The sequence below is a fragment of the Planococcus citri genome, chromosome 3 (assembly GCF_950023065.1).
Source record: "Planococcus citri chromosome 3, ihPlaCitr1.1, whole genome shotgun sequence".
Classification (NCBI taxonomy): Eukaryota; Metazoa; Arthropoda; class Insecta; order Hemiptera; family Pseudococcidae; genus Planococcus; species Planococcus citri.
The window spans coordinates 71,669,187-71,685,735 of NC_088679.1; the positions used below are offsets into that span (position 1 = coordinate 71,669,187).

General features: G+C 33.8%; 2 protein-coding genes across 6 annotated transcripts in view; one reads left to right on the top strand and one right to left on the bottom strand.

Moving 5' to 3' along the window:
• Window positions 1–16,549, bottom strand: part of NaPi-III (Na[+]-dependent inorganic phosphate cotransporter type III) — a 47,881-nt gene that overhangs the window by 23,246 nt on the left and 8,086 nt on the right. Inside the window, exon 1 of one of the 2 annotated variants that reach the window (XM_065354685.1) lies at window positions 1,126–1,662. The exons of the other annotated variant lie outside the window; for it this stretch is intronic. The gene's annotated coding sequence lies outside the window, so the exon portion shown is untranslated. Of the gene's footprint in view, window positions 1–1,125; window positions 1,663–16,549 lie in introns of those variants that run through there. 2 annotated transcript variants of the gene reach the window in all.
• Window positions 1–16,549, top strand: part of LOC135838881 (lysosomal proton-coupled steroid conjugate and bile acid symporter SLC46A3-like) — a 47,034-nt gene that overhangs the window by 22,557 nt on the left and 7,928 nt on the right. The window contains exons 1-2 of one of the 4 annotated variants that reach the window (XM_065354689.1): window positions 1,934–1,952; window positions 9,573–9,666. The gene's annotated coding sequence lies outside the window, so the exon portion shown is untranslated. Of the gene's footprint in view, window positions 1–1,933; window positions 1,953–9,190; window positions 9,319–9,572; window positions 9,667–9,848; window positions 9,994–16,549 lie in introns of those variants that run through there. The other 3 variants (XM_065354688.1, XM_065354687.1, XM_065354691.1) reach the window with 3 other exon arrangements.

Sequence of the window (16,549 nt, forward strand, 5' to 3'; positions counted from 1 at the left end):
GTATTTCACACATATGATGCAATATTACTCCAAATTGACTAACTTGTTTAGGTCACATGAGGATAGCGCATCTGGTCTCTCGACTAAACGAAGGACAAAAAAAAAGCACCACCTCGATTGATTTTTTTCTCAACTCGATCTAATTTACAATCACTGTTCGTTTTATATTTTCCATGCCTATAAAACATCTACCTACTTGCGACTAGCGAGACACGTTCGTAAATCATTATTAATACCTCGAAGTTACTCCTGTCGCGTAAAAGCTATGCAAATTAACGCTCACACCGGTGCCGAATGAATTGCCTATCCGGGACTGTAATTTTTCATCCGAACAAACTGTATAATGTAATGTAGACTCTAGAGTAAGTTAGATAAATCTACACGTAGGTATAATTTACTTGTGTACCCAAACCCACTACCTACCTAAGTATAAGAGTATATATTTAAATTGAAATTCTCGAAAGTGTATGTTGGAGGGATCCCTCGTTTCGAAAACATATGTAAATGAGGTTATCAAAAATGAAATAAATACATAATATAGGTAATAGTGTGTGTTTAGGGAATATATGTGGGTAATAATATGTGGGTACATGTCATGAATTAATAATAATAATGCATGATGACGATGGTAAAGCAAACTTTATACTTATAGGATACCTACCTACTTACCTACTTAATCTAATTTGAAAAGACAAAACCGTATTGGACATTTAGGTAGAGTAATTATTGAAAAAATTGAATCATTTTTAGCAAAATATTTTTTTACGACAAAAAATCCACACCAAATCCTAACTCATCGTCGAGTTTATAGCATAAAAATGTATGTTCGACCACGATATAAACGAGGTGAAAAAAAACACGTGTTTCTATTAATAGAGGACGCGTTTTAATGCGACACTCGAGCATTGATTATTTCAAAGTGATACCGCGTGCGTTATCATTTTTTCACGTTATCAAATCTGCAAAAATACGCCTTCACGCAGCATTTCGTGCGAAATTTGTCTCATTTATTCGCAAATTTTCCATTCAAAACACCTACACAAGCGTTATCAGCGAAAAAGCAGACCCCAGATGTTATCAATTCATACCGACAATCAATAAGGTAAATTACTCTAATCAACTTACCAAAGATGTAAACGAGTTTCAAGCCATAACAAATGGATTCCTTCAGCACATCGTAGAAAGGAATCGTGTTTATGACGAATATTGGCATTTTAAAAATGGCGAGGAGAAGTTGCAAAGGATAAAAGAAGGAAAAAAACGCGTAGGTATTTATCGAATTCACGATACCGAATGTGCGGCAAAACGTAACTGGTAACGCCGAAATGAACGAAAATGTACTTAAAAGCTCGTGTGACTCGGCCTAGCGTATTAGCACAAGTACAACTTTCACAAAAGCTTATCCTTGGTGAAGAGACCGACTAGTGCGGCTGTTCTGTTTAGTTCGCCAGACAGACAGATGTTCACAGCGCTTCGTTGCTATAACGATTTTTCTTGGCTTGAAAAAAAATTTCCTCCCGCGAGCTCTTTTCCTCACGTTGAGAAACCTTTCGCATGGCTGTTTTCATTTCGCGAATTGTAAAGCTCTCTACCTGGTATTTTCATTATAATGTTAACTTTCTTACCATATTTTTTCATTTATTTTTAATATCGCGATATTTATCGATGCGTTGGTTACGTACGCGTGTAATGAGATGATTCGTATAATCGAGCTCGAGCTTTGGCTGTGGGAAAATTCAAACGTGGATTTTATAGCAGCACCGTAGCTCTACCTATAATAGGATTGCGGTGCGTAATCGAGTATGCGTGTTGAAAGCACATGAAAATAAGAGCACGTGGTGGTCTAGCTATAGTCGAGCTGGATGGGCAGGATGGAAGAGTATTTTTACATATCGACTAATTTCATATTCATTGTACAAATTGGAACGATATTTAACGTCGGATTGTCGCGGGTATGAATTTTTTATTAATACGAGCTTTTTGCTGTGTATAAGTAAGATTTGGGCGGAATAATAAGAATTTTACCGATAAGCCTACTTACCTATATGGTTATAGTTGAGAAGTTCTGGAAATAAAAATGGGTTTTTATCCAACATCGTGGTGGGTTTGGAGTTGAAGATTACGTAAGGGTGCGCCTTTGTAGGGTAAAGACCGGCTAATTCGAATAAGATTGAGGTATTTCGTTCGTTTCGTAATTTGTACCTCACCCTCATGGGTTGCGGTTCTCTATTCGCTATTTTTTATGGTACATGTATTTTTGAGGTAATTTAGTGAAGAAATATGAAACAATTTGTTTTCACTTTTAGGTATATTTTTGTGAGTTAAATTTGGAGGTTTTTTCATGGTAGCTGTTTTGCGTTCACGTTCTTTCTCTTTTTGTGTGACGTAAGACGTATCTACCTAATAATAGCTTATTTTTAATATTCGACAAAATAATGAAGGGTTTCGAATAAATAGCTAACTGGAAATGACATCTGGATGATATACTTTTATTCGCCTTTTTTATTGTACGTACCTAATGGATGATTCTATAATGTAAGTTTCTATACAGAAGGGTGCTGAACGTGGGTGTGTGAGGAAGGAGGGGGGGAGGGCTGGAAGAAAAATGTTGGCGAAAAGTTGTGAATTTCATCGTCATCATCAAAAAGTTTTATTTTATGACGTCCAGAATCCTCTGTAAGTTTGAATATTGGCTGGTTCGGAACGCTCCTATTGATAAATGAAATGCATGGTTGGTGATTGGAGTTGAATTCATTAGGTCAGTTTTTGAAGCTGTATTGTAAACAATGGATCCATAGTCCATTATTGATTGCAGATTGGGAGAAAGTTGTGAAGAAGTTGTGTAAGCTGGGAAAATTAACGAATTACCAAAAACCAGGGGATTGTAGCTTTTTACATTCTTGGATTATAAATTTTCAGAAGCTTTCGCCCTCGTTTCACCAAGTCATTTTTCTTTTCCTTTCTCTGACCAAAGTTTGATAGTAGAAAATTGATGTCTCACATCAAAATTGATGTTTTGACTTAAAATTCTCCCCCCCCAAAAATATTATACTTTTCTGAAAACTGAAAATGCTAAAGTCATGAAAGTAAATTTTTTCCATCATAAAAAATTGTAAAATGATGTTGTTTACATTATGTTTACATTTTTCGAATTATCAATTTTTCACAGCTTTTGCCCTTGCTTTACTCGGGCCGGACATTTTTCTTTTTTTTCCTGACCAAAGTTGGAGGGTTGAAAAATTGTCCTCTTGCATTGTGTTTCACATTTGAAAAATTATTAATTTTCAAAAGCTTTTGCTCTCGCTTTGCTAGAGCCTTCATTCTTATTTTTAAATAATTATAAGTATTATAATTTCCTGAAAAAAAAACTAAACTCAGTGCAAAATCAAGCACTTTGACTCTGCTCAGGAGCTTTTTGTAATTTGTACCAGTCTAATAACCAAGCTATTTGAAGAGACTGGAATACTTCCTTTATCACAGAGGAGAGATCAGCTTATGTTAAAGTGGTACCTGAAATTTAAAAATTCTTTAAGTCATCATAATTTCTACAAAATGTTTTACTTTCCACTGGAAGAAAAGTGTACTATACATAAGTACGAGGGATAGTCAATATGCAAGTTTCACATGGCTGAAAAATTATGAACATGTGGACATTTTTGGACCAAAATTGGGGGAAATATTTTTTGCACGACGAAAAAGGGCGTCATCACGATAAGCATTTTTTCGTTCATAAAAGATGAATGAACAACGAAAAATTATGAAGTTCCACGCCAGATGACGCCCGACAATAAAGTATTTAAGAACGACTACAATTTAATAGCGAGATAAGCAGTATTCACGACAAAATAATTTCATACACGACAGAACATTATCAGTTCAATTACGTTTATATTTTGTACAAATTTTAACAAATAATCAACTGAGGGTTTCTTTCAAAAAAAATTGAGTGAAATTGTGACTCAGTAGAAGAGAACCAAATTGACCTAAGCGAAGCGAGGGCAAAATCTTAGGGGAAAAAATGAGAATTTTGAGGAGAGATCGGCGATTTTGTCGGCAAATAAATGATAATTAAATTCATGATTGTAAAAAATTTGAATTTTTGAAAACTGAAACTAAAATATTGTTGGAATTTTTGTATTTTCCTAACTTTTTTGAATTTCTCATAATTTCCCAAGTTTTTCCTACTTTCGCGGAACCAGAGGGGGGCAAACTGTATCTCCTTAGCCTCCTTTCGCTTCGTACCTGAGGTCAAAAAACGAAGGGGGGGTCATCCATCAAAGTCCACAAAACATTACTTCTATGAAGAGCCATTTTTTTACATACCTACTTTGTTTTTTTTGGTATCATTTTAATATTTTGAAACGTTTATTACTGTCAGTGAAATGCCTGTTTTTGATAGAAAAATTTTGTCCTGCATTGCCTTATATAGCAGTGGAAAGTAATTAAATGTCATGATTTTTTTAATTCGTCGTTTGATACATTATTTTGTCGTTGGAGTACCTTTTATGTCGGGGTAAGCTCTTTATTGTCGGGAATTTCCAATTTAGTTGTGGAAATAATTTTTCTGGCGTGAAAGTGCCTATGCTTGTCGTGCTGACGCCCTTTTTTGTCGTGGTATTAAATCATACCCCCAAAATTGGAGGATATATAGTTTGAACATTGGACTATTGAGAGCGTTATTAGTCAAGTCATCATCATCAACGTCATAGTCGCAAGCGACTAGTGTGCCCCCAACAACCACCGCCACTCTTCTCTGTCTTGAGCTAGTGTGGCCGCATTCGCAACTGAACCAACTATTTTCCAGACTGTATCGGCCCACCTTGTTGGAGATCGTCCTCTCCCTCTTGTTCCAGGGACTTTGCCAAAGAGAATTCCTTTTTCAATGTTTTCTGGTCCTCTTCTGGCTATGTGTCCAAAATATCTCATTATCCTGGTTTCGCATATTTTATTCAGCCTGGTTGGTTCTTGCAGTTGTTCCACAATTGATGCGTTTGTTCTGTGCGCAAGTACTGATGACAAAATTCCGTCCAAAAATTATATTTTAGAAAAAATTGATTTTTCAAGCTAATAAAAGAAAAATTTATCAGAAAATTGATTGAGAACCACTCAAGACATAATGTACTAACATTATTTTGATTCAATCAAAATCCAAATGAAGTAGATGGTTCAGTGATAATCCGTTGAATGTTGGCATTGTCGAGAGTCACTCAGCACAAAAATTTTGCGACCATCACCTAAACAATTTACAGTGCTAAATAACGTCCTAACTTGAAATAATATTAGTATGATATGTTTAGAGAAATTCTTGATGAATTTTAGTCATAATTATTACAACTAACAATAAGTACAACTCTTTTTTTTTGCCAAATACCACATTGTTACCTTAATGCCAAATCCGTGTATGTCCATACAAAAAAAGTACTAAGTATTTTATGCATCACTGATAAGGTTTGGATATGCTTGGAGGGTTTGTCGAGTTCTGATTGAACATTGGTCAGCTTTGTGGTAGGGAACTATAACCCAGGTATGTCAGACGGCGATTTTGTTCCTGGTTTGACGAACTTTGCTTTGCAGTATATGGGAATTTGGCAAACTTTAACTGCGTACCTATATCTTCAAAACCGTGCACTTTTACAACTTTTTCATAATAACATCTTTGAAAGAGAATTGAACGAGCTTTCCAATGGTATGCTACATGTATCAATTGAAATAAGGTGCACCGGGGGAAGTTGGAATTTGGGGTAAGTTAGAAAACTTGCTCTAGCGCCTAGAGGTTTATATCTGGTGAAGTGCCACTAAAGGTGACTTGAGGGTACTACCCCTACTTCATCACGGCATAAAAATTTTCGCGATTCAGTTTCATTTTAGATGTCTTTGGTTCAATTGTATTTTGTTGTTGTTTTGAACTTGTTTTAAATTTGTTCTACGTAAAATACAGACTTTCTATTTCTTAGTTTTTCGCATATAGCGGACGAACCGTGCGTCCTAGTGAAAATCTGATGAAAGTAATCTCAAAGAGAATTAAATTCTCTACAATTTTGTATTAGTGCAATTTTTCTAGGACGCTCCGTTTGTGATCTACGCCTCTGCAAAGTTTAGCCTGTTCTGACTTCCCCCAATTGGAGGAAGTCAGAACAGTTTATATATTATTCCACTGAGCGAAAGCTACTGTGTCAATCGTGCTCAAATTTTCACCATAGGTTAAGAACCCTTATGGGAACCTACATAATAAATTTGATCCATATTGGTTCATTAGAAGGGGAGTAACAGCTGGTCAAAGTTGAAATTGCGAAAAATCATTCTGACTTGCCCCGGTGCACATTACATTTAATTGTTTTGAATTTCAGTCATTTTTTCAGCACTTCATTTTTGGGTTAAAAATAGTTTGAAATTGTGTGAAATTCACAGCATGTGCTCTAATTCAATGATTACTTTCATTCTATGCCAGAAATTCCGTCATAAAAACCTTGAATCGAAAAACAACAATTTTTTTTGTGAGGAACAAAATGGGAGTCTGATATACCCGGGTTACAGTACCTTACTTTGTGGATCTTCCATGGTGCATTTTAAGTTCACTCAGACGCAAATTTTTCAATTCAGGGCTTCCCAGAGTCTTACCAGTGACGCAAAAAGACGATTTTATTTTTGATGGACATACACGGATTTGGCATCAAGGTAAAGACATTTGGATGGCATTTTTTTATCAGCACTTTACTAATCAGTAATCACGCTGTAAAATATGAACAACGCACCCTAATGCAAAATAAATGTTGTCAGATCTGGACTCTGGTCGAATGTTTAAACTATATTTCCTCCAATTTTGGTCAACAATGTCCACGCATTCATAATTTTTCAGCCATGTGAAACTTACATATTGACTATTCCTCATACTTATCGCCCTATTGGCTGTCGTTGTAGAGATCTGCTAATTAATCTACACATAGATCAGGAAGACACAAATACCATAAAATATGAAGTGCAGCAAACAAGGCTCTGTTCTGATTCAAGGGTTATACACTATAGGAAAAGTAGGAGAGAAGAAGTAGTGCTAGGTAACCACAGATTACGAATTGGGCATACTGCCCACACTCATTCTCCAGTTTTCAAAGACAAGCAACTGGAACAATGTGACCCTTGTGGAGTGCCAATCACTATCATACACCTAATAATCACTGTTCCAAATAATATAAGAAAGACAAAGAGCAAATTTTAAGGGAGCTTACTTATGAAGGTGTTCAACACAGATGATGAAGATATAAGGTAAATTTTTTGCCGAAGTTTTCACTTTGCTAGGGAAAAATCAAAAATGTGATCTGTCATAAGAAAACCAGGTTAAGATCCAAAAAATAATTAGCGATTTTTTGGTAGATAGTGGTAGTTTTCAGGGTGCTGAATCCGACAGTGGTGATTTAAATGTTCGCTAATGATTCTAAAAAGTACAAGTTTCAACGACCTCCGAACCATAGATCTCCTAATACATGATTTGATACATTAAAACAGCCTCAAAATAAAAGTTACATTTTTAATCTTAACCTGGTTTTCTCTCGTGACAGATCACAAATGTTCTGTTCTCTTTTTGAATTCAATTTTCAAAAGCCAAAATACTAGAAAAAAAACAAAAAAAATTGTGAATTTTTGATTTTGGATTTCAGTACGGTACCTACCAACCTTGCAATAAGTAAGTAGATCAAATTTTTTGTCAAGTGTAAAAGCATACTTTTTAAGGATACAAAATTATTAAACATTTCTGTTTCCAACTCCTGCTTCCAAAATTTGTTCAGACCCCATTTGAAAAATCCAGTGTATGGTGGGGGGTTGGGGGGATTTAGAAAATTGTAGACTCCCCCCCCCCACGACATATCACTTCGCCATGACTCTGATTTCAGCTTTCTTTTTTTTCCTCTCCTCCTTTTTTTATCTATCAAAACTCAACTTCATTCAGTTGGTCTTTGTTCTGACCCAGTGGTGGTGTCTTGTCGCCCTCCAAATTTTATTGGAGGGAGGGGGGATTGAATTGGGTACAAAAATACCGATTGAAAAACCAAAAATGAAAAATAATTTTTACTGACAAATCTACGAGTCATTTCAAAATGAGAAACAAATTGGCTCAATCGAGCGATGCGAAGGCGAGAACTTTTGAAAATTTTTATTTTGAGATGCCTGAAAACGAGTTTTTTTTAAAAATTTGGCAAGGGGGTTTACACCCCCCCCCATCCCTCCTGTAGCGACGCCTCCGTTCTGACCAAAGTCTGAGTATGTAATTATGTACATACTTACATAAAATTTTATATCTTAAATTGATAAAATTGTCTACTTGGTTTGCCTTGATTTTCATTCTGCGCAAATAGAAATAAGTATAAGAATTGCGATGACCTCTTTTTCAATTCAGTTTTTACGATTAATTGTGAAATTAAAAAAATAAAATCGTAATAATGAACATTTCAACGAGGAAAATAATAATACAGGGTATACCTAAACCTATTATGTATTATCGAATATTGATAAATTTTTCATTAAGTAAGTACTTACGGAATAGTATAATTACCTATCATGCGAATTCTCATATCGCCAAATTATACATTTAACCTCTCACAGAAGATAAATAACTACCTCCTACAGAGCTGAATAATTACAATCATTTTTTTCGACTTTTAGAATTAACTTGGGTTCAGGTTGAAAAACAAAATCATAGTTGCGATGTAAATTTATTTTTGAAAACATCTCTAAGCTAACGACCCCTACAACACGTTAAGGCTGTTTCACAACAACATGATTTTGAATAACAGAAAAATAACCTCAAACTGTGCCCATCGATGTACAGATATTTAAATTTGTCTCGTACGATGTTGTACTATAATCAACATTCAAAAATCGTGTTATATTACACGGTACATTGGAGAAATTAATTCGATTAATTATCTTAGCACAAATTTGCATTATCAGAGAAATTTATAACCTCGCGGTCGAGGCGATTTAATTAGTTCGTAAAATTTCAACATTTTAGTTACACTTCACGAGATTGATGTGAGATCACTGATCAGAGATTAATCTAGTTGAACGTCACGAACAGGTCATCTTATCTGACCACGATAATATAATTATCACTTTACAGGAAAGATTAACATTTTGGAGGATGTTGTTTCCATTTTCGTTAGAAATTTAACATACGAGTATTTAATCGCGCGAGACTTTGCAGGTCTAGGAAATTCTGAAATTTCTTTTTTAAATTAGGTACGATTTGTATTGGTTAATATAGTGTTGATTTTTACTCGGTGACATCATTGTTTTAAAAAAATAGCTAATAGGTCATACGATGAGGTGATTTTACGTAGATTACTTTCATCAAATAATTAACGTGTATGATTTATTTTCAATTTTATCTTTTTATACGACGAGATTAAAATAAGTAACGTTGGTAATTTACATATCTGACGAAGTTGGTAAAATATCGAGACGTATTCGTATACTAGGTGTAATGTGAATAACACGTGCTCGTGCCTTATTTTCAGGTATTAAGAAACTAGTGGTACCTGCATATTAAATGGAGTTGTTTTTTCATTTTATTGTTTTAGAGTATTTTGTGAAGTTAATGGACGAAACGAACGAAATGGATTTTTCGAATAATTTGCGAATTGTTTCAAAGAGCCGGATTACTGAAACTAAAAAGTGAGTCATTTACTTTAGGTATAGCTCTATAATTATGTTTTCCCTTCCTAAAAATCCAATGCTTGGTGGAATTTACAACGATGAGTTAAGATATCTAAGTCTTTAACTGACAATATACATACGTACTTGAAATTATTTGAAAAATAAATTTATCGATGATAACGTTGATTGAAATAATTATTTGGTGCTTCGGTATCGGTTGACATTACTCAATTCAATCGAAGTTAGTGTTTTGTTTTCCTTCATCATGTTATACATAATTAATTCGTGCAGTGTGCTTATTATTTGTACTAATTGAGTTCGTATGCAGAAAAAAAAACAAAAAAAGTAGGTACGATTTTTTAAAATGACATTTCATCTTTTTTTCACCCGGCACATTTTTTTTTTTTTTTTTTTTTTTTTTAAGAAGTGATCGTATTAATTTGTAATTAATTTTGAACAACGTTTTAAAATAGTGTACTTGAGCATTTTCTGCTTGCTTTTATTCGTCGATAAATTTCCAACACTTACGATATGTGTGTTTTCCAAATGAAAATTTACGATCTACTCGTTAATCATTAAATTCTGAAAGATTGTGTTCAAAAAGTTGGTAGATACCTATACCTATTACTGAAACCCGAGGATTTATTCCGATCACGATTTGTTGTCGAAATATTTCATTTTATACGAAGCATGATGTAACTTACGATGTTCAATTGTCCACGTGTTATAATCTTATGATTACTTACCGAATTTCTTGAAATTTTTTAATAGGTCTAGTCGTCTGGAATATTTATTAAGTGACCTTTTTATTGTCGTGTTCGAAACTCGTGGAAAAGTTGTAATTTATGATAAGATATTCCAAAGAGTGTCTTAAATGTGGATTTGGGGTGTTTCATTTTTTGTAAGATGTGTTCAGAAATTCACTAGGTACTTCATTTTAATAGAATCATCTTCTCATGAGACTTGGAGACTTGGGAGTAGTGAAGGGGGTAAAAATCTGCATATCGGTTTTGAAAAATTTACCAGTTGTGCAAAAAATCAAGTTTGAAAAATTTCCTGTGGTACCTCAGGGCTTAAGAGTCAAATGTATTTTCCAAAATTGCTCTGAAAAGTATCAAATCTTTTAAATGAGAAGGAAGTAGGTAGCCTTGCTTCAATAATTTATGAATTAATTGGCACCCGAATGAAAATGTTGAGAATTTATCTTGTTTATCATGGCTCCTCAGTGTAGGTACCTACTTGTTTTTTTTTCATTGAAAATGACGCGAAATTCTTTTAGCCAATTTTTTAGTAAAATGATAGCGTAGGTATTTGAGATTCACTATTTCTCGTTCTTTTTTGAATCAATTTTCGACATTGGAGGATGAAACCATGTCTGAAATCTGTTCCAAAGGTTCCAAGTGCTCATTTTCGTCTATTTTAGGTGTGTCTGATATTTTTTAAAAATTTCAATTTTTTGAGGTGTTTATAATTGCAGGATTATTACTTACACCCGTGAAGAAAAGGGTTTAGATGTTGTTGAATTCATTATTTTTTTCATCTTACTTTTAGATCATTTCACCCGAAATCATTTCAACGAAATTTGCTCAAATTTAGAATTTGGGATTGTGCTTGAATTGGTTATTGATTTGAGAGATTTTTTTGGCGATAACCTCAAAATTCGTGCATGTTTTTTTTGGGGGGGGGGAGGTGGGATAAAAATGGTCAAAACAGTGAAAATGAAAAACAATCAAAAGTTTCATAACTCATCCAAAAATCTGCATTTTGAAGTCATGCGAAGTTGTGTCACATCTCTCATTCCTCCAAATTGATCCTCCAGAATTCACTGAAATTTGGAAGGTCTCCTCAATTCGATTTTTGAGGCTTCGATATTCCAACCATTTTCCCCACCTCGTTAGTGGTACAAAAAAGTGTTATTTTGGAGCTTTTTTAAAAAAAAACATAGTATTCAACTTTGTGCCATTGTTAATAAAGGCTCCTTAAACTTATGATGCTAGAATTTTGCATCTTCGCGTCTGTTGGGAGCTCTGGATGTGCGTTTTTTTCCTGTTAGTAAATGGGGGGGGGGTGGACTTTTGCAGAGAGGCTAATTGACCCGTGTGAGGTTCGAAAAAAATTGTCCAATGATGTAGAGCTTTCCAATTTTTGCTCGAAATGAATCAAAAACACGGTTTTAACAAAAATGAGCAAACATTCAAAATCATCTCACAAGAAAAAAATTTAATGTTCTCCAATTCAGTTTCTTTTCACTTTTTCGACAGGGATTTTTTTTCACATGATCGATGTAGGTAAGCTTAATCGATTTGGGAAAAAATCAAATTTTTAATTGCCAGCAATCGGTTTAAGTTGTTTCCGATATTCAGCTCAAAATATCTCAAAAATAGATGACAAAAAAAAGTTAATGTCCCTGCTGGTGGCAAATTTCATGATCTACAACTTTTTCTCTCTTAATTATTTCTTGGAACCCAAATGTCTGTCTCAAAATTTGATTTCTTTTATTGTGATGTCCAATTTTTCATCACAAATAATTCATCTTCAAAAAATTTTTCGAAGTTTTTTTTTTTGGTGAAGCTCTGTTTTGAATACATTTTGAGCAAAATCCAAAAAATCCAATGTCATAGGATATTTCATTAGCATTTTCCTCTAAACGTACATAAAATGGCCTACCTGGTGTTAGAAAGGTCGTTTCTGTTTAAAAAATAATGTGTAATTTCAAACTGTGAAGACTGAAGAGGAATTATTACTATAATAAGTCAAACTTGAGGAATGGGGTTGTTTTAGGAGCTGGAGTTGACCCCTGGAGTGGGAAGGGTTGAAGTTGAAAATTACAGAAAGGTCATTTCTTTGGAGGGGCACAATATGGCCCCAAATGGATGAAAAGAGTCCAAAATCATATCTACCATTGGTCAGTACCCTCATTGTGATCAAGATATCCAAATTTCAGCTTCCTAAGTCATCCCCACCCCATTTAAGGTGGAACCCTCCTTATTTACCCCTATTATTCCTTCTCTTTCGATCAAGATTTTTCACTATATTGACACTCCATAAGGATTAAAAGAAGACAAGCTTTGTGTTCATTATTTCATCTTTTTTTGGTTCTTTTAAATAAATATTCATTCATTTATGTGAAGAACCCCTCCCCCCTCTCAACAAAAAAACATTGCTTCAAGGAGGAATTACTCTTCAATAAGAACATACTACATATGAGGAGCTTGGTTACAAAGTTAGACAAACGCCACAAGGTTGATTTTGAAAAAATCTATGTTTTTTGTTACAAAAATATACAGCATTGTAAAGGTGGGGGATTTTTGACAAATTGTAGTGATGATACCGAGTAACAAAAATACAAAAAATATCCTTCCACCATCACCCCCCACCACTAATAAAAAGAACCTGAAAATGCACTTGTCTGATTTTGAAACCAAGATGAAGATAATTTGAAATGGAAGCTGTCTAGATCAGTTAGGTTTTGATACGTGTAGGATTTTTAACCCTCTTTCCATTTCTGAGGTCCCTCAGTTTCAAAATAGTACATAAAAGGTAAAAAAAACGCGATTAAAGTTGCGCCTTAGTTTCAAACACGGACATGTGAACATTATATTAGTTTCAAAATGAGACATATCCTATCATCTTAGTTTCAAAAACAGACATATCCTGGATATGTCTGTTTTTGAAACTAAGACAATTTGCACATGTCTGTGTTTGAAACTAAGGCAAAACTTTGAGCGCGTTTTTTACCCTTTTATGTACTATATTGAAAATAACAGACCTCGGCAATGAAAAAAGATAGACACTTCAGAGTTAAAATTTCAAATGAAATCTCTGATGAATATTCTCTTACAACTTGGCGAATCTCTACTACAACAAGCCACAGACCAGCTGCTATCATGGTCACAATAAAATGGTTTGAAATTTTCTCACTCTAAATCTGTTGCCCTGCATATTTGCAAACGAAATAAATGTGCCCATGAAATAAACATACACTTCAATAATACTCCAATTCCAACCCTTCCCTCTGTTAAATACTTAGGTATCATCTTTGACAACAACCTCTCCTAGTCCTCTCATATAGAAGAAATCAGATCCAAATGCTTCAAAAAAATAAATCTACTCAAGAAACTTTCACACACTTCTTATGGTTCTGATAGTCATACCTTACTCAAACTATACCGCACACTCATCAGACCAGTTTTAGATTAGGGATGCTCTGTCTATACTTATGCCCCTGATAGTTGCCTCTGCAGGCTAAACACTATTCAAAACACAGCTGTCCAAATTTCCACTGGAGCCTTCAGAACTACCCCTACTGTAAGCCTTCTTATGATGCTTTTGAATGTCCACTTGACATACGTAGACAGTATATTTCCACATCAACATACTTGAGCATAAAATCAAACCCTGACTTCAATTTATACATTCACTATCTGTAAAATTCCAATCTTTTCTCCAACAAATTGAAGAAAATATCATTAAAATACACCACTTGTTAGTAAACCCTATCCCACATTGGAAATCTTTTAACCCTATTATCGACCTATCCTTGACAAAATTTAACAAAAATCACACCAACTCCATCATACTTACAAGACATTTTCTTCTCCTTCTTAACAAGCATGAAGAATTCAGTCATATATATACTGATGGTTCAAAAACTCAACAATTCATTGGATGTGCAATCATTCATGGCATTGTATCTATCCCCATTGCCCTCCCCTCCCTTTGCACTATCCTTACTGCTGAACTATATTATGTAATTAAATCTGCAATTTCATATTCCCTTGATTTTTCTTTAAATAATGTCATAATTTTTACTGACTCTTTATCTGCTCTTTCATCAATAAAAAACTATAGGTCAAAGTATTCACATCCTATATCACTTCAGATCATTGAACTCCTTCAACTCTTCCAAAATAGCACACCCATACTACATATGTTGGATACCTTCACACTCCCAGATTCAAGGAAATGAGCTAGCAGACAAAATAGCTAAACAGGCATACCTCCACCTCCCCCTTGCCAACATACCAATCCCTCTATCTGATTTGAAACTCCATTCCAAAACACTAATGCATGACGTATTTCAATCTTCATGGTCTCAGGTCCCAAGTTCAAATAAACTCAAAAGCATAAAAAACATCACATCTTTATGGAAAACTTCCTAGCAACTTCAACGTAAATCTGAGGTTCTTCTCACCCGTCTCAGGACTGGCCGCTCCCTTCTCACTCACCAATTCATATTCCTTAAACAGCCTCCACCATTATGCCCAGAATGCAACAACATCCCCCTAAACATTGCTCATTAATTACTGATAGACTACCCTTCCTACCAGAATGAACGCTCTAGACACCTAAGTTCTAACCAACTCCAGGTCCTCCTTTCTGACAACCCTTCTCACACAGACAAAGTTATTAAATTTCTAATCTCAACAAAATTAGATAGAAAAATTTAAAATTGTATGTACATAGGTACTTAACTTTATTTCCTGTATAACCTAATTTTAAGCTTTTCACTCGTAAATACGAGCCTCTAGCCGATAAGTTGCTGTATATGGCTCATTAAATGAAATAAATAAAAAATACATATTTTCGTTGACGCTAATCCAAAACATATACTTATCGTTTCATTCCCTTTTTCTCCATAGAAAAGTGGCCTGAATTGAAAAATTACAAAATTCCAATGTTTCCTTCTCGTTGTAATTATTTTGAAATTTATTGTTACAAATTATGGGCCACAATTTCTTTTTAGATATTTTTTCAGTAATAAATAATTGGGAAATCAAATTTTGAAAATAGTATTTTTAAATGTTTTCTACCTACTAAAAATAAAATGACGAAATTTCAGTAAAAATTGTCTATAGGTAACTCGTGAAGAAGTGATAAAAATATGTTGGTTATAATGATCTAAAAACACTTGAAAAAGCATGAAAATCTCTGCAAATTGACACAAAATTATGAAACGTCAATATTATTGACCAAAAATCGAAAAAAATCACCACAAGTTGTAATAAATGCACGAACGAATGTTGAAAGCGTGTGATAAACTCAGAATAGCATCTCAAGTGCTGAAGATCACTGAAAAGTGATGACATTTAAGTATATGTAATTTGTCAAAATTGCATTTAAAAAAAAGGTTGAAAAAGTTTCAAAATGAAGTAAAAGCCCTCATAAAACGCACGAAAACAACTTCAAGTGAACAAAAAATAATGAAATCTGCGTAAACTTAGTCGGAATTTAGCAAAACTTGGAAAAAACATTGTTTAAGTCTCATCAAAACACATAAAAACAGCAAAAAGTAGGAAAATTTCAGTAAATGTTCTCATAAAGGCTTGAAAAATTGTTACAAAAAATGCTTTTAAGCAATGTAAAAACGCTCAAAAAAGCATGAAAATTACTGTAAATGAACAAAAAGTGGAAAAATCTGTGTAAAATTTATGTCAAAATTCAGCAAACTTTGCAAAAAAATTATTTATTTGTAATTAATAAATTATAATTTGAAGACTAATAGTTCAAAATACATTTAAAAATTCAATCTGAAAAATGATTTTAATTTTATTTAGGCCACTTTATTTTGTTTTTTGTTTTTTTTTTCATTCCAATATTAAAAATATTCGAGATGAAAATTTTATAATTTTTTCTACCCAAATACCTATTACCTACTCTATTCTCTGTTCTACTCCGTACTGTACCTGCCTAGTTTTCAATTCCAAGCAACCTTGAAGTTGTTGTGATGATTCGGTGACAACATTACATTTACAAGTTTTTTTTCATTTTTTTTTGTGGTAAAAAAGTGCTAACTAGTTTACTAGTTCGATTAATATGTCTAAAATTATCATTCCGGTCTGTAAAGACAACGTTATTCAATTTTTTCTTTTCGTTGTAAAGTTCACGTTGTCTTCATTGG